The sequence below is a fragment of the Arachis hypogaea genome, chromosome 10, assembly GCF_003086295.3.
Source record: "Arachis hypogaea cultivar Tifrunner chromosome 10, arahy.Tifrunner.gnm2.J5K5, whole genome shotgun sequence".
NCBI lineage: Eukaryota > Viridiplantae > Streptophyta > Magnoliopsida > Fabales > Fabaceae > Arachis > Arachis hypogaea.
In genome coordinates, this window is record NC_092045.1 from 88,297,031 (window position 1) to 88,319,300 (window position 22,270).

Consider the following 22,270-nt stretch of genomic DNA (forward strand, 5'->3'; position numbering starts at 1 on the left):
CAGATAACAACCCAATGACAAAAACAATTAATTAAGATCAACAACATAAACTAAGATCAAAATAATAATAAGATCAAGATAAAAAACAAACCACAACAAGTACAATTTATCAAATTAACAAGTTATTAAAATGTCAAAAACAGCACAACAACCTAACAATCACAATTTACAAGATCAAGAACCGCCCCAAAACAACAATTTATCAAAGTAACAAGTTAGAAAGATAAAAAACTTAACGAAACAAGTTAATATAGCAATACAACGACGAAATAAAAACTAGAACTGCAACCTACTAATTAAAACAAGATCTGTAACCTCCATCCAATCATTGTTCTGCACAATTATCCCCAATTTAACCAAATGCTCAACTAAGTGATTATGCATAAAAAAAACCTAAGCAAGATCTTGAATAAACTAAATCATATTGATCTAACCAAGCAAAGGAAGGGACGTCTCTAAATTTGAACAACAAATGAACAAAACAAAAAAACAAAAAAACAACAATTACTTTCGGTATGAAACTCTGGGCAGTGAGCAATGACCAGAGTATGAGGGAGAGGGAGCAAAAATGCCAGGGATGAGAATGCGGCGTGCGACGAACAACGCATAGAAGCTTGCAGTTTACGAATATACAGAGGGGTTGGAGGTGATCGGTTGAACAGTGGAGAGACGACTGGAACAGGATTACAGGAGGAACCGCAGTGAGAAAAATGGCGGCAATGGTGGAAGCTAGAGTTTCTTTTCGTATTTAGGGAGGGAAGAGGTAGGGAGGGAGGGAGTGAGTGAGTGCTCAAGGAAGAGGGAACTCCGAAGGGGATCAGCAAGGTTGCAAAAACTGAATCGGACATTGAACCGGTCAAATGAGCGTTCAATGATTCAATGGTCCAACCGAAGTCAAATCGTAGTTGAACCGGTTTAATAAAATATACATAAAATCATTAAAAACTCAAGATATAATTTTAAATATTCAAATTCAATGTTTTCTAAACTAGAAAAATTTAAAATTTTACTATTTCACATAGTAACTTGTTCATATTTTATCATTAAAAATTCATAATAAAAGATTTTTAATTAATTTCTAAGCTCTAATCAAGCTCAATTTCTTGACAATCAAAATAAACACTCCAAAAGAATCAGAACAGAATGGTGATGAGCATAAAAAAAAAGAGAAAAATTATTGTGATATAAGAAACAAAGAAAAGAATTCATAGATAGAATTGAAAACACAATTATTAAGAATCAATACACTGATCATATTATTTTGAACTAAAATTAAATCACACTTCCAAATATAAGGTTTGTATATATATGGAAGCTATTGACCTGAAACAAAATAACTAACTAATCAAAAGTCTAACTCCTCTTCTTTCGCTCTTTCTTGAAGCAAATCTTATTTTATTACATTTGTATCCTCAATACTAATTAAGTATTCAACAAAAACTCAGAATCCAAAAACTTCTCAGCATCTAAAATCATCCAAAGCCAGAGAATCCAAAAACAGCAAAACCAAGCAAAAAAATAAAATTCAGCATCCAAACTAAATTAAGAATCACATCAGCAATAATCCCAATCAAAACACAATTATTTCAGAAAATAAGCAACTCAGAATATCAAAATTATTTTAGAAAATTTAACAAAACACCATTAGACATCATCCATCAAAATTTAACAAAATAGAAAAAAATGAACAAAAACAAAAAAATCAGCAACTCAGAATCAGATTTCAGCAACTCAGTAAAATTAAAACAACAAGAAAACATAAATTGAAGCAGCTTTGCTTACGGCGGCGAGGGAGGAAGGGAAGTGACGGCGAGGGAGGAAGGAAAGTGAACTCAGACAGAGAGAGAGGGGGCTTGACGACGAAGACAAAGACACAAGTTCAGGGCGGCCGATGACGACGAGGACAGAGGCGGCGATGCCAACCGCAGGGATCCAGGAGAAAAGGATAGCGACGGGGGGCTGGACGTTGGATGAGGAGAAGAGTTTCGCGACGGCGAAGCTGGGCGCTGGCTGCTGCTGCTGGCGGCGATGAGAGAGAGAGAGAGAGAGAGAGAGAGAGATAGAGAGAGAGAGAGGTATTCAGGGTTATGAGCACAGTTAACAGAACCAGACCGGACCGGTCAGTTCGACCAAAAAATCGGTGAACCGGACCTAGTACCGGTCCGGTTTAACATTTGGACCGTACAAGGTATGAAACTGGAACAAACCGGAGTGAACCGGTATGAGAAAGTCAAATTATCCAAAATGTGTGATACGGGGTATCTTTTAGGAGAAGAAAACCTTTTTTGCCGCTGAACTATGTTGATTTTCAATAACTTATATGCAAATTATAATATATATAGATATCTTTCATTAAATAGTTTACTTTTATTTAATTTATTTTAATTTTAGTTATAAATTTAATTATTTTTTCTTTTCATAATTATATAATATATTAATATTATTTTTAATAAATACATATAGCAATTTTTTATTTTACTTATATTCAATTAATTTTAATTTTAAAGTCACTTATTTTTAAATCAATTATATTTTATTTAACTATAAATTTTATTAAAATATATATATTAAAAAGATAAAAAAATTATTAACCATAATTTTTTTATAATTATATGATATCTATTAATATTATTTTTCAATAAATACTTGTAGTATATAATAATAGATAAAGACTCACATGCAGTTATCTTCATATGAAGTTAATAATTGAAAATCGTTAGATGATATTTAGTTAAACTTGTCAAATCATCTAACTGTTTTTAAATATCAACTTCACATGAAAATTAACTGTATGCAAGTTTTTACATATAATAATATAATAATACAATAAATATAAATTAATTACTAAAGTATTAAAATTTGAAAATGATAATTATTTTTATAAAAACAAAATAAAAGTACTTATAATAAAAAAATAATTAAATTTTACATAATTATTTAATTATACCGGGTTAACCGGTTCGACCAGTGACCCACCGGTTGAACCAGTAATCCAGTGACCCAGTAATTTTACTGGTTCGATCACCGATTTGGTTCTGACAACTATGGTTACGAGAGAGAGAGAGAGAGGACCTTAGTTTTCTTGTGCGGTAGAAGGAACACCGTTTGGGTTTTTTCTCTATTTTGAGTATCTTATAACGATTTTTGGGTATACAATATATAACAATTTATATAATGATATATTTTTATATGATGATTTAAATTAATGTTAAATTAGTCACAAAAAAATTAATATTAAATTACTTTGGAAAATTTTTTTTATATCAATTTCAAAATGAATTCATTGAATAAATATTAAAATTTTAAAAAGCTTAACGTGAATTTAAATAAACTATAAAAAACAAACTCCTATAACAAGAAGAAGAAGAAAGGAATGTGGATAGTGGATACTGCTCTTCTTGGATTGCGGTATGACTGAACTGAAAGTTAAATCCACAATTTTTTTTATATAATAATTTGTAATAAATAAATTAATTAATTAATTAATTAATTAATTTAATAATTTAAAATATTTTTATATTTATAATAATATATATTTGTAATTTTATGTTAAATTATTTTAAGATTTTATTATTTTTAATTTTAACTTGAATTTAATCTTTTATTTTAACTTTCACAATTTTCTTTAATTAAATTAATTAATTAATTTAATAATTTAAAACATTTTTATATTTATAATAATATATATATATTTGTAATTTTATGTTAAATTATTTTAAGATTTTATTATTTTTAATTTTAATTTAAATTTAATTTTTTATTTTTTATTTTATTAATATATATAAAATTTAGAGTAATTAAATTTTATATTTATTTTTAAAAAATTTGATATTTTTGCTAATATAATAAAATAAAGTAGGACTTAGAATTTAAGATGTTGAGAGAATTTCTGTAACACCCTCACTATCAGAAGTCACGTTTCCGGCTGCGCTACTCTGATTGCAAGAAGTATTACGACTACTTTACATACTAAATATTAAAATATGGGCTTGTGACTTGACACTGTATCGCTGATTTCTTTGAAGACCAGAAATAAATACTTTCCTAATAAAAGTATAAGCAGTCATAGATTCATATACAAAACTCCTTACATAATATCTCATAAAATAATATACATATAAAACATGCAACTCCTATCCCTCTTACAAACTTCTAATAACAAAGACGAGGGAAGAAATCAATCTAATTAACATAACAACATATAAACCAAACGCAGTATAACTCTCCTTAATGCCTCTTCATCTGGTTCCTGAAAAGGTAAAGCTGTAGGGGGTGAGAACCTAACCACACGGTCTCACCACAGAGTTTTAAAGTTGTCATAAGAAGATATTTAATAAGAAAATTGTTTTCAAGCTCAGTGATTATCATTGCCTTATAAATCTTTTAAAAACCAATAGGTAATCGTTCAAAACCTTTTCAAAGAAAACAATGTTTAATCTTTCAAAAATCTGAAACCTTTCCTTTCTTATAAGAAAATCTCGATCAGAAGCTAACCACGCAATCAAACAACACAATCATTAATTCAACACCAAAATTTATTCTCAAATGTAGCACGCCAGAACAAACACAGGCAAGACAAACAAGGAAAGCACAAGTAGGTAGCAGTTACAGCAAATAGTTCAAGTAGCAGTTAAGAATAGTTTAGCAATTAGGCAAACCAAAACAAGTTCAAACTCAAGCAAAGCATACAGATGCATATGATGTATGCCTGTCCTATGGCTGATGAAGCTCATCTGTCGGTTATCCAGCCAACCCGACAAGTCTGAATTGTCCTTAGACTGTCTCCCGATGTGCATCCCCAAGAGTCTATGCATAGTTTTTTCTCAAATAATCAAATATTGCTCAATGGGGGTATCATTCTCGAGAATTTATATAGTGCCCGGTCACACTTACGTCGTAGGATCAACAGCGTATCGAGTTTTCAACCTAGTACACGTGGTGGCAAGCCACGACACTTAATCCAGGGAACCTCGTATCTCAGATATTTCAAATTCATAAGCCAAATGAATAATTCAAAGATCATATTTCAACATTCTCAATACATATCTCAACATTCTCATCATTCTCAACATCATCATCATTTATCAATCCAAATCTCATTTCCAAATTCATTCAAAAACTATATTTCAAAGAAAATCCTCATCATCCTTCTTTCCATTCTGTTCATTAACAATCCCATTTCAAGACATAATTCTTTTTAATTAATTACTTCAAATAAAACTTCCAATTTTATAAAATTTTGGCAGCATCTCCTCTAAAACTCGGACGCTACCACCCTTTTCAGGTCCCAACCACACCAAACCAAACACCTGTTAATCATTCATATCACTTCCAATAACACTTTTCACAACAACCACACTCAACCCAAGGAAATTGCAAAATCCAGAATCCAATCAACCAATCCTATAAATCACAATCTAGATCAACCTCATTCAACAGCATCAATTAATAATTAAGAACTCTCGGTTTTCTCAAATAGTTTCAAACCAAACCGTTTTGCAAACCCTGTTCGAACCATTTTCAAGATAGAAAATTATTCTCGGTAGACAAACCGTTTTCAAATATTAAGTCCTTTCCAAATTTGTTTTAAAATCAGATTCCGATATCAAATCAAATTTCAATATTAAATCTTTTCTAAAATCAAACCATTTCTAAAATTAAACTAAACACCAATAATAAATCTCCTCCGATAATTCAAGAAAAACCACTTTAACAATTTCATTCAACTAATCAAAACACCCAACTTTCTCAATCGATCAATCTGTCAATCAGACTAATAATCTCGTTCATCCAAAACAACTCAATTCAAATCATAAGACTTACGAAATTACAAAAATGTATTTCACGTATTAATATCGATTTATAACAACTCTGGAAAGAAAAGCAAGTTTAAGAAAGACGCCCCTACCTTGTTTACGATTTAACTGCGCGACAAACTCCGTTCTCTCTCGGCCTATAACCTTGTAATCACTACCACATCCCATTCCACTCTCGCTGGCAACCCCAAACGCGACATGCAACAACCAGGAATCAATCCTACATTATCAAAACCTCAGAATTTCCACCAAATACATAACATAATGCATACACACTAGCTGTGAGGGTTTCGGAACAGAAATGCTTACTGTAACAAAAGAAAAATATGAAAGCAGAGCGGTAGTGGATCCTGGCCTACAGAACGGCGGCAGCCTCTAGCAGCAATGGTTCATCTTCCTCCACGACCTCCTCCTCGTGCGCATCCCTTCCTCCACAACGGCAAGCTCATCTGCAACCAGAAAGCAAGCTCGGCGATGACCATGGAGGCGCGGATGGTGGCGACAGGCTTCATCACCGATAGCGGCGGTGGCTGGCGCGACGATGGCGGCGATGTGACGGTCACGGCGGTCCCAGGCTCACGACTCTCGCCCTCCACGTCGCTCCCTCCCTCACTCGTGAACTCTCTCTTCGTGACTCAGCTCTATGACGGTGACTCGATGGCCACAATGACGGGATAGCAGTGGCGGCGCAGCAGATGCAGTCTCCTCCCTTCCAATCCCTCTCCTCTTCCCCGTCACTCTCTTTCTCTCGGTTCCCAAACGCTCTCTCTCTTTTCCCTTTCCATTCAGCTCCCTCACTCCAACTCCCCGTCTCTCTTTTCTTTCTTTTGTTTTTTTTACTGCTGTTGTGCAGTGTGTGCTAGATTAGGAAGAAAAGGAAAGGGAAAAAGGAGAAAGGCGGCTAGTTTAGGGAAACTAGGATTAGGGACTCAATTAGGTTTTGTATAATTGAATTTAGGAATAATTCGGTGATTTTATAAAATTAGGAGGGTAAAGTAATAATTTGAAACCAAATTTAATCCAATAATAAAAATATCTGTAAAAATACTATTTAATTATTAACTTAATTTATTTTCAAATAAATATTCTAATTCAATAATTAAGGATAATCAAATTAATTTCCTTTAAAATCATAAAATAGAATTCAAAATCTAGTTATTTAAATTAAACCATTTATCTGAAATCCTCATTATTTTTTAATTACTCAAGCTTTCAAATCAATAATAAAATGTCCAACCTATACATAAATTTCTAAAATTAGTATCATGAATAAATAAAATAAATCATAATTAGTTTATTATTTAATTTCTAAAAATCTGGAGTCTTACATCCTACCCCACTTATAAAAATTTTCGTCTTCGAAAATTAACATTACATACAAAATATTATAAAGTCTCAATTCTTTATTTTTAAACATTTAATGGAGGAACAGAAATCTCATCACATAGGCGCATATATAGTTTCAAATACTAAGATATTCTTATAGCTTAAAACATTTATAGGGAAAAAGTGTATGACAAAGCAGAAGATACAAGATAGACTCGATGTAAAATGGTTATATGGATTTAAAACTTTACAAAAGTTTGGAGGAACAAAATAGAGTGTAAGTCAAGGTAGGTCTTCACAAAGCAAAGCAGTAATTAATGTGGCAAAAAAAGCTACAAAGCAAGTTGGTATTAAAACAACGGCTATAACGTTCTCTCATAAATCTCTTACCCACTTTAGAACTTCAACTTCCTAATTCCATCAAACACTTTACAACCCCATAATCGATCATAAGCCTAACACCCGCAAACTTGTTTGCAAGGAACAAAACTGTCACAATTTCTCATAATGTTACACACTTACCGCTTCATCTTCCATATTCACAAACCACTTTTACAAGAATCAACGTATCGCACTACTATACCTAAAGGTCGCACGTGATATTAAAACAATCCTCGAGTTTAATCAGAAGGGTACTAAACCTTAAAAGACAAGCGACAAGGACAATACCCGCAATAATTTGAAAGAATTGTTGGGGGTCACAAGTAATCAGAGATGCACAAGGAATGAAGAGTGTCAGAAAGTAAAATCAGTTTGGCAACCTCAGGAATGATCTCCGAATCAAAGAAGAGCGATGGAACAGCAAAAGGAATAACAGTGTGGTAGTTTGAAACAAAATCAAGCTGAGTTAAAGAAATGTAAAATCATAGAAGAAGATTAATTAGAGTCAGTAATGATGCTCACAAGGTTTAAAAAAATTTACGATTAAGAACACCTTCTAATACATTTAAATATAAAGAATGAAAAACTTAAGGAAGATCACTTCATGTTCTAAAAAAAATATGTAATTCGCATTTTGCAAAAGGATGACAAAAACATATATCAAGATTGCAATATGGTCAAAAGAAAATTTAATTGTATTTCTTCCAAATAGTTTCCAAGTAAAAGACAGAATAGGTGAGGTTGGTGAGGTTTTAAAAAAACGAAAATTAATTATATTAAGGCCAAAACAAATTTCCAAAAATTCTAAAAGATATTTAGGTATTCAATCAAATAAAGGTATACAGTGAAATTGTGGCAAGGTTGTAAGAAAATCAAATATTTTTTTTTAAATTCTCAAGGTTTATATTCAATCAAGCGTGTATAAAAATTATAGCAAATATGGAAGAAGAAGAAGTTAAACTTTATTTAAAAAAAAAAGAACTCTAAAGTAAAAATTTGCTTATAAGTCGGTTTTAAAACTTTATTTAAAACGGTGTATACCAACTTCAAAATAACTTTGTCAATTTAAAGAATAGCTATGAATGCAATTTAAGCGAGAAAATTTGATTTAACTTTCTTAAGAAGAGAATCCAAAACTTGTTTTAAAAATTCATATCGAAACGAAATTGCCATCACATAAGAATATTCAAGAATATTAAGATGCACTTAAAAAGAAATCAAGTCGTACGAAAAAGGATCTTAAATCAAGGGAGTTCAAACAAGATCAACTAGACATATGACATCAGACAAACTTTCAATTGAGCTACTAAAAACTTAAACATTCTTTTCTACCAGTCGTTCCATAAAGAGCTAACACATCCGTTTTTACCTCTAAGGACCACGTGTAACACTAAGATCAGTACAAGTACATTCAAAGAGATACAATTCGCAAGAAGAGAAAAATAAGCGACAAAAATGTATTTTCCATGAATTCGGAAGGAAGTGTAAGATTGCAACTAAGCAACGATGTATAGGCACAAGAAAACGTTTTGAAAAGAGTCATTTCACACCATAATAAGAAAGATTTAATTTAGGAACTCTAAAAGGTACAAGAAAAGCGTAGTAGTAAATTAGATCAAAATAAACTAAAACCAAATCATAGGAACACAAGGCTCACAAGAATATGAAGGAATGGTTCAAATTACCAACAAATAAAAATGGTCAAAAGTCATAAAATATACCGGAAGAAAGAATCAAAATGCAAATAGGAAATAATTTTAGTTTTAAAGAACTCCAATAGAAACCATAGAGGAGAACAGGGCCATTGCTTTACAAAATTCAAGAGAATCATTAAAAATGTAAATATTGTGTCATATTAAAACAAATTCAAGTCGAACTAAATTATGCAAGATTTGTAAAAATGAAAATTACCTAGGCTAAGGGTGAAATGTTTTCTCGACAACCTTAAAAGGTATTTTACATAATCAATTAAGAATTTGCATAAAAACAAAACGAAGTTGGTAGGAAATTAAGTTGTTTTTCACCTAAAACTATTTCTAAGGTAAAGATAAAATATGCGAAGTTTGAAAGATGAAATTTAATTGAGCTAAGGACGAAAAGTAATTCCTCAAAAATTTTTTAAAAAAATAATCAAGTAGTTAATTAATTAGAGGTATGTAATGAAATTGCGATAAAGTTGAAAAGAATTCAAATTCTGTTCAAAAAGGAGGATTTCAAGGTAAGGTCTTAAATATATAAGCTTTCAAAAATTCATGTAAATAAGGACATGACAAATTCAAAACATTTTCATCAAATAGAAGAATGGCTATGGATACAATCAAACAAGAGAAAATTTACTTGAAATTTCTTAAGAGAGAATCCGAAATTCCTTTAAAAATGTTTAAAACCAAAATTCTGAGTGCATTCTTGAAATCAAAACCTCACAAGAATATCCAAGCAGATTGAAAGATGAAAGGAAGGAAATCCTCTCACATTCCGAGAAAGAAACTTAAATAAAAAAAGTTCATACAAGGCTCACAATGCATAACAAATCAAACAAGTTCAAAATTACATCAAGAGTACATGAACCCAAAAGAAGAGTTTAAACAGATAAAGACAGGTACCTCAAGAAAATTAAGCAGATATATACAGTTAGGATGAAACGAAAATACATGTAAACAAAGGGATAGGGTTGGAAGATAATTCCAAACAAAGATTTCAAGGTATATGATGAAGGAACAAGTTTTAAGTTATCAACAGAATTTCAAGACACATAATATAGTAACCTCGAGAAATCGCTCCCAACGTCCCCAAACCGCGCGGTATACGTTACCTATTATTTCTATTCGCCTATAATAACCTATTAAATTTTCCATATACATAAACCATCAACATTAAGTTGGCCAGACTTAACATCAGCAGTTATGCAATGGTAAGCTAACAGTGTTAATTAATAGGCAGTCATGTGCATAAAATTCTAACTCTTGTTACTTAGACAAGACCTATAACATGACAGACACTAGGGGTGTAATCGGTTCGGTTTGGTTCGGTTTTGGACCGAAAACAAACCGAACCGACCTGATCGGTTGAATGCTGATATCAACCATTCGGTTGGTTACTCTCTGGACAACCGAACCGAACCGAACCGAACCAACAGCGGTTTGGTTCGGTCGGTTTTTTCGATTTTTTTATACCTAATAAACAGAATTTAAAATATCATAAAATAAAATTTAAAACCTTCAATAAACCAGAATAACAAGAGTATATCATATCCAAATCCAGTATAAATTCAACTTAATTAAATATAAAACAAAGGCAATTAAAAATGTCCAGCAAAACAACAAAAATAAACACACTTTAAACCACAACAGTCACTTTAAAGCAAATAAAAATCAAACAGCCAATCAACCAGCATGCTTAATCTGAATCCACACCAGACTCATCCTCATCTTCTCCGGTTGGTGCAATTTCTACAAAAATAAAACAAGAAAATCAATATAGATTATAAATATAATATAGATTATAGATTATAAACATAAACCATGAAAGGAACTACAAATTTTTTTTTTGCATACCTAATTCAAGTTTCTCAAACTCTTCAATAAGCTCCTCAAAATCAGTTGTCATTGGAGAAGCACGAAGCCAATTTTGTGTGCATATCAATGCCTCAATTTTGGCACCTCATTGCTTGTTGGCTGCATATATATATAAACAGAATTTAAATTCATTAACAGCTCTAACAGACCACCAAAACAAGCATCATTAACAGCTCTAACAGACCACCAAAACAAGCATCATTAACAGCTCTAACAGTCCAACAAAACAAGCATCATTAACAGTCACCAACTGCCATATAATCAACAGAATTTAAATTCATTAACAGCTCTAACAGACCACCCAAAAAATAATGCTCGGTGATAATAATGTTTGTGTGAGAGAGGGTGAAGAATGCAGATGTTGAAATGATTCAATATATACATACATATATATAAATATGAAGAGATTAAAATAATATACATAAAATAAAAAGTAAAAAAACCAAATGAAGGTGCATTCTTGAAAGTCCCCAAAAGCAGAAGCCATGACCACAAAACATTCTATGGTCACACTTTAAAACCTTTGCATTGGCCGAGAGATCTTTGCTTCACAAGCAAGTGATGTGTTTCTTGTCACACAGTTAAAAATAAAAACAAAAAAACCTTCAGCAACTTTCACCTTCATGTATGACAACTCATCACTTCTAAGTTCTAAGACTAGTCATTTTTTGTTTCTGCTTCTAATATTGGATAACTTACCTTTCAATACAAGCCAAAACCTTTTCTCAAATCAATCAAAAATAGTACTAGTGTTAAGGTGGTCCATAAATTCAGAATAACAGCACCCTTTTTGGGTCTGAACTTCCCTGCAACACCCTTACACTATTAATTATCTCATATTGGAAATCACTCTTTTTTTTTCTCTTTTAAAATATTATAACCCTCAAAATTTAGGGTCAATAGCATTATATTTTTATTTCTCTGTTTTTAAAATAGAAAATATGTTTTTCAAGCTAAATGATTCGTCAGTTTTCAAAATAACTAGACAGGTAGGTAATATTGAAGATTAATATTGAGCAACACAAACAACAAAACTCTGTTTTGTTCCAACAACAAAAACTGTGGCAGAGAGAGAGACACACACAAATCACCAGGTATTAAGAGTAGCTTCAAATTAAAGATACTAGACACTATACACTAGACATCAAACATGGCAAGAAGAAATAAATATCAAATTGCACACTGCAAGTTAAAGATATTCTAGTATGTAGTATTAGTTCTAATTAAGCAATCTAACAGCAAAACTTGATCATACTCAATTGCCATAACACCATCTATAGAATGAATCAAAATTTTGTACAACTTTTTGGCTTTACACCAGAAAACGTGCTTCAACGATAATCATACAATACAAAAACTTATGCTGACACTAGCTAGTGCAAAATAATCCAATGATTTTTTGTTTCTTTTCTTGCCTAATGTTCCAAATATACTACTTCTTGGCTCTATTATCAATGCATAATCCAATTTTCTTTAACAAGCATACATAGTTTAACCTTTAGAACAAGTTCAGATTCATAGGAATTGGTATAAATAAAATTATCAGCAGCAGCAACAACAATAAATAGCTAAATTAGAAGCAACAACAACACTTATAGCAGCTACAATTCAATAATGCACTGCAAAGATTCACTTATAGCAGAAGCAACAACAAATTCATTATCAGCTAAAAGCTAAGAAGCAAAAAAGAGGAAGCAAAATTCAGAATTTCTAAAAAAACATAACCACAAAGGCACAAACAGAATTTCTAAAAATCATAACCACAAACAGAATTTGTAAAAACAATTGTTCAGGTTAAATCAAGCACAATATCACTAAACAGAATCTCTAAAAATAATTGTTCAAAATTTCTAACCTCCGAAGAAGACATTGTGGAGTTGCTTTCTGCAGGAGATGGCTTGGTGACAGGAGTGCTGCTCGGCGCTCGAGTTGGACTGCGACGGCCACTGGAGTCTTTTTTGGCGACTGGACTGCTGCTCGGTGACAGGACTGCTTCTCGGTGAATGGATTGCTCCTCGGCGACGGCGACCCAGCGAGGCAGTGACGGCGACCCAACGACGGCGACCCTGCGACGGCGATGACTGAAGAGAAGAAGAGAGGAAGAGAAGCTAGGGTTCTCCTTCAGGGTCTCCTTCTCTCGAGCATGGTGGAATCGAAGGTGGAAGTGTGGAACCGTGGAAGAGAAGAACAGCAACAGAGGAAGAAAGCTAGGCTCCGAATTGTAATTTCGCGTAAAAGAGAGGAAGAAGGCTAGGGTTGTTGTGAAGTTGCCCTTTTATACCTAGGTTAAAGGGCAACTTAGTAAAAACACACCATTAAACCCTCATTTTTCGGTTCGGTCCGGTTCGGTTCGGTTTTTTCCGAGTCAACCGAAAACCGAACCGAACCGATCGGTTTACTTCGAAAAAACCGAAAAAAACCGGTTTTTTCGATTTTCTGATCGGTTGTTGTAAAATTCGGTTCGGTTCTGCGGTAATTTTCGGTCCGGTTCGGTAATTTTCACCCCTAACAGACACTCAGAGAATGTAATTGAAGTATAGTCAGTCCATTCCTCAGGCTTTACAAGAAAAACCGCTCTGATACCATAATGTAACACCCTCACTATCAGAAGTCATGTTTCCAGCTGCGCTATTCTGATTGCAAGAAGTATTACGACTACTTTACATACTAAATATTAAAATAGGGGCCTGTGACTTGACACTGTATCGCTGATTTCTTTGAAAACCAGAAATAAATACTTTCTTAATAAAAGTATAAGCAGTCATAGATTCATATACAAAACTCCTTACATAATATCTCATAAAATAATATACATATAAAACATACAACTCCTATCCCTCTTACAAACTTCTAATAACAAAGACGAGGGAAGAAATCAATCTAATTAACATAACAACATATAAACCAAACGCAGTATAACTCTCCTTAATGCCTCTTCATCTAGTTCCTGAAAAGGTAAAGCTGTAGGGGGTGAGAACCTAACCACACGGTCTCACCACGGAGTTTTAAAGTTGTCATAAGAAGATATTTAATAAGAAAATTGTTTTCAAGCTCAGTAATTATCATTGCCTTATGAATCTTTTAAAAACCAATAGGTAATCATTCAAAACCTTTTCAAAGAAAACAATGTTTAATCTTTTAGAAATTCGAAACCTTTCCTTTCTTATAAGAAAATCTCGATCAGAAGCTAACCACGCAATCAAACAACATAATCATTAATTCAGCACCAAAATTTATTCTCAAATGTAGCACGCCAGAACAAACACAGGCAAGACAGACAAGGAAAGCACAAGTAGGTAGCAGTTACAGCAAATAGTTCAAGTAACAGTTAAGAATAGTTTAGCAATTAGGCAAACCAAAACAAGTTCAAACCCAAGCAAAGCATACAGATGCATATGATGCATGCCTGTTGACGATCGGATTTCCTATCGGTAAAGAAATTCACAAATATATTCGCGTTGTAAGTATAGCTTCTAAACCAACAAAAAATCATTTCGTACAAACGTTTGGTTGTTACAAGTAATCAATAAAATTTATAAACCGAAGTATTCAAACCTCGGGTCGTCTTCTCAAGGAATTACAGGGAAATATGATTTATTATTGGTTATGAAAAACTGTATTTTTGGGTTTTTGAAAGGTTGAATGAGAAAAATAGATTGCAAGAATTAATAAATTAATAACTAAGAAAACTCTTGGCAAGGTATGAAAACTCAAAGTCCTATCCTAGTTATCCTTATCAATGGTGATGAGAATTATATTTTTGCTCCCACTAAGTCAACCTCTAACTATGAAGGTAAGTCAAGTGGACTAATCAATCTAACACCCAAAGTCCTAGTCAACTCCTGAGGAAAGACTAGAGTTATAGGAATCTAAATCAATCAGCAAAGATACAATGATCAATCACGATGAGTTTGATAACTCAAGAGTCGCCAATTAATCAACTAAAGCCAAGAATATAAGAAACTAAATAAAAATCATATGTCTGAAATACCTCAATTATTAATAAAAAAAATCACATCTAACATGGGAAAAATTCATAAGTTAAATTGAGAAAATAAATAAAAAGAACATTTGAACCTGTGATGAAGAAATAATCTCAATAAGATAAATCCTAATCCTAATCCTAAGAGAGAGGAGAGAACCTCTCTCTCTAAAAACTACATCTAAATCCTAAAACTATGTATGAATTATGTTGTATTCTCTATATTGATGAATGGATGGATTCCTCAATTTATAGCCTTTAATCTGTATTCTCTGGGCTTGGATCTGGACCAAAAAGGGTCCAGTAGTCGCTGGGGATGACTTCTATAATTTCTGCAAATCGCGCACGTCACGCGTCTGCGTGGGGCACGCGGTCGTGTCATCTGGAGTGTTGCTTTTCCACGTGGTCGCGTCAGTCATGCATCTACGTCGTCTGTGTTTTGCATGAGCCACACGTTCGCGCCATCCACGCGTTCGCACAGATGCCACTTTTCGCAAAGCACGCGTTCGTGTCCTCCACGCGGACGCGTCGCTGCCAGTTTCTTCAATAACTCCATTTTGTGCTTTTCTTCCATTTTTGTATGTTTTATTTCTATCCTTTAAGTCATTCCTGCCCTATAAAACCTGAAAGTACTCAACACACAAATCACGGCATCGTATGATAATAAAGGATAATTAAATTTAATATTTTTAAAGCATAGGAAATATGTTTTCTCATATGTCATATCATAAGGAAGGAATTGTAAAACCATGCAAATTCATATGAATAAGTGGGTGAAGAGTTGATAAAAACACTCAATTTAAGCACAATATGAATCATAAAATAGGGGTTTATCAACCTCCCCACACTTAAACAATAACATGTCCTCATGCTAAATCCAAGAGAAAAGAGTAAAGATAAAATGGTGGAATCGTATGCAATGCAATCTATTCTAAATGCAAGCTACCTAAATGAGTCATGCAATTCTAGTTATTATTCACTTGTATATAAATCTTACATGTAGTTAAATTAATCCATATCTTCAAGGAATCATATATGTACAATTGAGGCCAAATCAATTTAAAGCACAGTCACAATTGAGTTGAGTTAAGATAGTTCACAACTTGCAAGACAATTAGTAATTAAACATGGATATATGAGAATGAGCTGTTGAACCCTCACTGGATTTTGTGTTTACTCTCTAATCATTCAGTGTTTGGGGTTAATCACACTCTTCTTTTCTAGTCATGCTTTCTAAAACTTTATTTTTCATCTAACCAATCAACAAATATAGAATATAGACATACAAAAATCATGAGGTCTTTTCTCAGGTTGTAATGGGGTTAAAGTAAGGGTAATGGTGTACATATAAGGCTAAGTGAGCCAACAAAGTGAATCCTTGATTAGTCTAAGATCTCACTTAACATACATACTTTATAATTTCAAAGTTCTCTTACCTACTTACCCAAAAAAAATTTTTCACTTTTGTATTACATGCTCATGCACCATATTTAATTTTGATTTTTTTGGTTCTATGTGCATTGATTCTTTATAATTGCATTGGGGTAATTTTTGTATCCCCTTATTTAAATACTAAATTTTTTTATTTTTTTATTTTTTATTATTTTTTATTTTTTTCAATGCACATGGTAATTTAATTTATTTTGATTTCACATGAGCATGCTCCCAAATTTTTTAGATAACTTATTTAATTTAATTCCCTACTTTTTTTTTCTATTATCCCATATTCCCATAAAATTCCCCACACTTAAATTATGCACAATATCTATCTTAAGCTAACCAAGGATTCAACTTGGGATTTTCATTTTGTTTTTCTACTTAAAGCTAGTAATGTGGTTATGAAATAGAAGGGAGTTAAAAGGGTCAAGGGGGCTAACAAGGATGGCATAGAAGGTAGGTTTATTTGGGACAAGTGAGCATAAATACAAATAATGGCCTTAGTCATCTCTTGGTATGTATCTATATTCTATAATTAGACATACATATTAAAACAAAATAAAGATTGCAAGCATAGAAAAGAAGTGCGAAACACACATGAATGAAATTTATGGTTTGATGTAACCATACAATTAAGTTCAAAACTCACAGGCTGTATGTTCTCAAGCTCAGAAATCATATATTAGTTATGTATGTCATGCAAGTAGAAATCAAGAGTTTCCATTCAACTCAATGTAAATCTTAAGGTGCCCCTTAAAATCTTAGAGTTCCTTCTTGAAGAAATGTTGTTAAATAACTAACATGTAATACTATATATACAAGGTGTGTGGATTGTTTTAATTTACTAAAGTTCCTAGTTTACTCTTTTATTTTTAATTAAACCAACTTATCATATGCTAAAAGGGCAAACTATACTAATTAATCCACTTAATATATAACTAGTAAACTAAAAGTGCAAATTAAGCTAAAATATCTAAGATATATACAGCCCAAAGTGCAGAATACAAAAATACAGCAAAAGCAAAAGAAAAATATGCAAATAAAATACAGAAAATGAACAAAATAAGACAAGTGTCTGTAGTGGTTCACCAAAAAATATATGCCAGAGATGGCGACCTCCCCACACTTAAATAATAGCATCATCCTCGATGCTCATTCAAACTGGGTGTGAAGAAGTGTCATCTCCGGAAGGATGGACTGCTGGTGTCTCTGTGAGTGGAAGGAGGTCTGTCTGCTGAAGGAGAGGCTCAGTCTGTAGAGGAATTTTCGGGTCAGCTGGCTGGATCGGATGGGGCTCCTCATGGCGTGGTGTAGCCTGCTCAGCCCGGGTATGTGCCTCCTCCACAATATCGCTCGCCTCCTCCTCAGATGTCTCTGAAGGTGTGTTAGGCTCTGAGGGGATGTCACCACCAGATCGGATCATCAGCTTGAGGTGCTCATAATGTCTCTTGTGGCGACGCTCAGACCTCTCAAAACGTTGCCTGTTGCGACGTTCAGACCTCTCAAATTACTGCTGGTGGTGGCACTCCATCTGGTCTAAGCGGTCAAAGAGTCGGTGCACCAGAAGATAAACTGGCTCAGGAGTAGGTAGGGGTGCAGTAGATGGAGCTGGGGTAGCGGATGCTAAAGGGGCAGCTAAAGATATAGCTGCCTCAGCAGATTTAGTGAGAAACGGAGGTTGGTAGCCAAGAGCCTGAAACTTCCTACTGTGAGGGATGATCTTCCTGCAATCCGTAGCGGATGGCTTTTCATCAGCAATTTCCCAAGGTACCTCAGCTCGGCGACCCAACTGAGTAATCAGGAATGGAAACGGGAGGGTGCCTCTGACATGGACCCTGGTCATGTAATGCCAGATGAAGCGGGGCAGATATAGGTCCTTACCCTCCATCACACACCAGATGAGGATAATCATAGCAGCTGGCACCTCTGTCTCATGAGTGCTCGGTATTACGTAGTTACTTAGAATCTGCTGCCATAGTCGAGCCTCATCATTCAGATATATTAGCCTGATTCCCTTGGGTACCACTGTGCTCTTTCCCATGACCCATGAAACAGTAGGATCAAGAGCTATAGCCCGTTTTACTGCATCCCAGTCAAATCTCAGAAATCTCATATCCTCCTCAGCCTTTTGGTAACCGTCTAGCTGATTTGATTTAGGTGGGAGCTGGAGGATATCTTCTATGGCTTCCTCAGTAACCAGAAGTTGCTTGCCTCTGAGCTGTACTGCATCCAAGGATGTTTTAAAGTAGTTACAGTAGAATTCTCTGACCCAGGATGAGTTGATCTCAGTCAAGTTTCTCTCTAGGAAGAACCAGCCTCTCTGTTTAATCTAGTCTGAAGTGTATGGCTTGAGTTCTTCTGGGATTTTGAGTGTCCTTTCCAGGATATAGGTTTCTAGATGTGGCAAAAGCTGGGTACCTCAGCTCATAGTATTTGTTTGCAAATTTTACTGGGTCAGCTGCAGGTACTAACTGATAAGCCTTTTCCTGCGGGGTAAAGTTCTTCTCCCGCCAGGAATCATCATGTAAGATGCCAAGGATGGACATAGAGGATTCGCCTCTTTTCCTTTTGCCAGTGGTTGCTTTGCCCTTTCCTTTGCTTTGAGGGTCAGACATCCTGAAAAGCAAAAATTCCAGGATATAATGGAAGAATAAAAGCAGGAAAACAAGTAGGCAGATAGAATAATAGCAATATAAGCACAGAGTGGCAAAAGAGCAAGAGAAGTATGAAATGAGTTAAATGTATGTGCATTGTGGATTGTATGCAAGTGGAAAAGTTTGAAAATAGAAATCACAATCCAAAATATATGATAAGTGGAAGTCATGTTAATTAGGAAAAACAATATCATGCCCTGAGTTAGAAAGTTAAAGTAATCAGGTAAAAAAAGAAGTTGGAAAGTTAAAATGGTTAGTAGGTAAAAAGGAAGTTAAAAAGTGAAAATAGTGAGTTAGTAAAAAGACAGTTAAGGTAAGTGGCAGGATGATGGGTTTCCTAGTTAACAAGAAATCCACAAATTTAAAGAACAATCAACCCGAATTCAAGCAAAGATATCAGTTTATTGATGACAATTTAGACAGATACACGAGTTGCAAAATTAAAATGAAATCGTCAATAAAGCAATTTATTAACCAGGGAGTCAAAAGGAATACAACATTTGAATTGTCTATGCATAGTTTTTTCTCAAATAATCAAATATTGCTCAACGGGGGTATCATTTCTGGAAATTTATATAGTACTCGGTCACACTTACGTCGTAGGGTCAACAGAGTATCGAGTTTTCAACCTAGTACATGTGGTGGCAAGCCACGACACTTAATCCAGAGAACCTCGTATCTCAGATATTTCAAATTCATAAGCCAAATGAATAATTCAAAGATCATATTTCAACATTCTCAATCCATATCTCAACATTCTCATCATTCTCAATATCATCATCATTTATCAATCCAAATCTCATTTCTAAATTCATTCAAAAATCATATTTCAAAGAAAATCCTCATCATCCTTCTTTCTATTCTGTTCATTAACAATCCCAATTCAAAACATAATTCTTTTTAATTAATTACTTCAAATAAAACTTCCAATTTTATAAAATTTCGGCAGCATCTCCTGTAAAACTCGGACACTGCCACCCTTTTTGGGTCCCAACCAAACCAAACCAAACACCTGTTAATCATTCAAATCACTTCCAATAACAATTTTCACGACAACCACACTCAACCCAAGGAAATTGCAAAATCCAGAATCCAATCAACCAATCCTATAAATCGCAATCTAGATCAACCTCATTCAACATCATCAATCAATAATTAAGAACTCTCAGTTTTCTCAAACAGTTTCGAACCAAACCGTTCCTCAAACCTTGTTCGAACCATTTTCAAGAGAGTAAATTATTCTCGGTAAGCAAACCGTTTTCAAAAATTAAATCCTTTCCAAATTTGTTTTAAAATCAGATTCCGATATGAAATCAAATTTCAATATTAAATCTTTTCTAAAATCAAACCATTTCTAAAATTAAACTAAATACCAATAATAAATCTCCTCCTCAAGGAAAATCACTTTAACAATTTCATTCAACTAATCAAAACACCCAACTTTCTCAATCAATCAATCTGTCAATCAGACTAATAATCTCATTCATCCAAAATAACTCAATTCAAATCATAAGACTTACAAAATCACAAAAATGTATTTCATGCATTAATATCGATTTATAACAACTCTGGAAAGAAAAATAAGTTTAAGAAAGATGCCCCTACCTCATTTACGATTTAATTACGCGACAAACTCCGTTCTCTCTCGGCCTATAACCTTGGCAATCACCACCACATCCCATTTCACTCTCACTGGCAACCTCAAACGCGACATGCAATAACCAGGAATCGATCCTACATTATCAAAACCTCAGAATTTCCACCAAACACATAACATAATGCATACACACTAGCTGTGAGAGTTTCGGAACAGAAATGCTTACTGTAACAAAAGAAAAACATGGAAGCAGAGTGGTAGTGGATCCCGGCCGACAGAACGGCGGCAGCCTCTAGCAGCAATGGTTCATCTTCCTCTGCGGCCTTCTCCTCGCGCGCATCCCTTCCTCTGCAACGGCAAGCTGATCTGCAACTAGGGAGCAAGCTCGGCGATGACCATGGAGGCACGGATGGTGGCGACAGGCTTCATCACCGACCGCAGCGGTGGCTGGCGCGACGATGGCGGCGATGCGACGGTCACGGCAGTCCCAGGCTCACGACTCTCGCCCTCCACATCGCTCCCTCTCTTGCTCATGAACTCTCTCTTCGCGACTCAGCTCTATGACGGTGATTCGATGGCCACAGTGACGGGATAGCAGTGGCGGCGCAGCAGATGCGGTCTCCTCCCTTCCAATCCCTCTCATCTTCCCCGTCACTCTCTTTCTCTCGGTTCCCAAACACTCTCTCTCTCTTTTCCCTTTCCATTCAGCTCCCTCACTCCAACTCCCCGTCTCTCTTTTCTATCTTTTATTTTTTTACTGCTGTTGTGCAGTGTGTGCTAGATTAGGAAGAAAAGGAAAGGGAAAAAGTGGAAAGGCGGCTAGTTTAAAGAAACTAGGATTAGGGTCTCAATTAGGTTTTGTATAATTGGATTTAGGAATAACTCGGTGATTTTATAAAATTAGGAGGGTAAAGTGATAATTTAAAATCAAATTTAATCCAATAATAATAATAATATCTGTAAAAATACTATTTAATTATTAACTTAATTTATTTTCAAATAAATATTCTATTTCAATAATTAAGGATAATCTAATTAATTTACTTTAAAATCATAAAATAGAGTTCAAAATTTAATTATTCAAATTAAACCATTTATCTGAAATCCTCATTATTTTTCAATTACTCAAACTTTTAAATTAATAATAAGAAAATGTTCAACCTATATATAAATTTCTAAAATTAATATCATGAATAAATAAAATAAATCATAATTAGTTTATTATTTAATTTCTAAAAATATAGGGTCTTATATTTTCAATTTATTAGTAGAATAGAATAGTATTTTAATAAAATTTTCAATTCGTAAGTAAAGTTATGGTAGAGTCTAAATTCTACCATATCTTACTTGTTGCCAACTCTATTCAAAAACAGAAAAATACATAATTTTTTTAATAATCAAATCTTTATTTTTTTTTAAAATTTAAAAATAAAAATTATTAAAATTTAATTAAATTAATTATTAACTAATTATAATTTTAATTTTATTTGTTATATATATTA

General features: G+C 33.6%; 1 long non-coding RNA gene across 1 annotated transcript; it reads right to left on the minus strand.

Moving 5' to 3' along the window:
- Positions 1-10,716: 10,716 nt before the first annotated feature.
- LOC112715868 (uncharacterized) lies at positions 10,717-13,352 on the minus strand. The gene is made up of 3 exons (XR_003160028.3): positions 12,954-13,352; positions 11,078-11,197; positions 10,717-10,972 (listed from the first exon to the last, which is right to left on the minus strand). It is a non-coding gene; the product is annotated as an uncharacterized lncRNA (long non-coding RNA).
- Positions 13,353-22,270: the final 8,918 nt, after the last annotated feature.